Source organism: Podarcis cretensis, assembly GCF_951804945.1.
Source record: "Podarcis cretensis genome assembly, chromosome: 2".
NCBI classification, from domain to species: domain Eukaryota; kingdom Metazoa; phylum Chordata; class Lepidosauria; order Squamata; family Lacertidae; genus Podarcis; species Podarcis cretensis.
In genome coordinates, this window is record NC_137171.1 from 50,598,682 (window position 1) to 50,599,900 (window position 1,219).

Genomic DNA, 1,219 nt, shown 5'->3' on the forward strand with positions numbered 1-1,219 from the left:
ACCTCTGTGGAGGTAGAGCTAGTAGTTGTTGATAGCCTGCAAAGGAATAGGCCTATAGCACATCCCTCAAGCTGAAGAATACTGTGAACTGTAGTCTGAGGTTGCTATGTAGGAATTGCAGCTCTGTGTGGGATAAACAACAGTTCCTAGGATTTGTTGGTGATGGTACTTTAAACAAATGGCGAATATGCAGCCTACGTTGTATGCTTCTAACTACATCAGGAGGGTGACTATTTTCTGGTATGGAAGCATGGAAGGATAAGATACAGTACTGTGCTGATCATAAGGCCAAAATTAGATTTAACTGGTAAACTGTTTTGTGTGCATTGATCTGTGTAACAGCATAGGTTTGCATTGTGAAAGTAACAAGGGAAGCAGAACCTAGGCCCAACTGGACATGACATTTGTGTGGGTGCAATTAATTCTCTCATATATATATATATATATAGAGAGAGAGAGAGAGAGAGAGAGAGAGAGAGAGAGAGAGCGAGCAGCCACTGGGAAGATGACTGAGCAACTTCAGGACTCTTAGAGAGGGATGAGTTCATTGAACTCTTCCTCTCAGTATCATAGGTACAAAAGGCCACCTCTCTGAAGCTGCTATATGCATTTCAAAGGAAGCCTCTATTCCTGTGAGTCAGTTAAGGATAGGCAGGTGTGGTTTGGGGGAAATGGCCTCACAGACAAAACCGGCCCCCTTGATGGGCTGAAATTGGCCTGTGGGCTGGAGCATCCCCACAAACGCTGACAACTTCGTAGATATATTTTTGTTTGGGGGGGTCAATAGAAGGGAAAGAGAAAAAAGGTAAAATACCCCCTTCTCATCCCACCAGTCCAGCAGTTACCGTTTTTGGTAACATACAATTGCCACCATTGGTTTGGCTTTAGTGCAAATCTACACATCTTAGGAACAACAAAATAGGGGTCTATTAGGGGGTGGGAAAATGTCATGTTCTACATTCCTGGTGTGACACAAGTGTCACTGTGAAGATGTCACCTGAGCAGGCATAATCTCAGTGAATCAAAAATAGTGAACAGCTTGCAATCATGTTCTTCTGTGACAATGCTAAGGTGTTGTCGTCTATATTAATATTCATATATTCAGTCTCAGTATAATTCCCTTTTTTACTGATGGAAATTAGCACCTTGAGGTGAGCATACTTTATCACTTGTACTATTTATTTCCCTTGGGAAATAAATCATGTTCAGATTGTGGCAG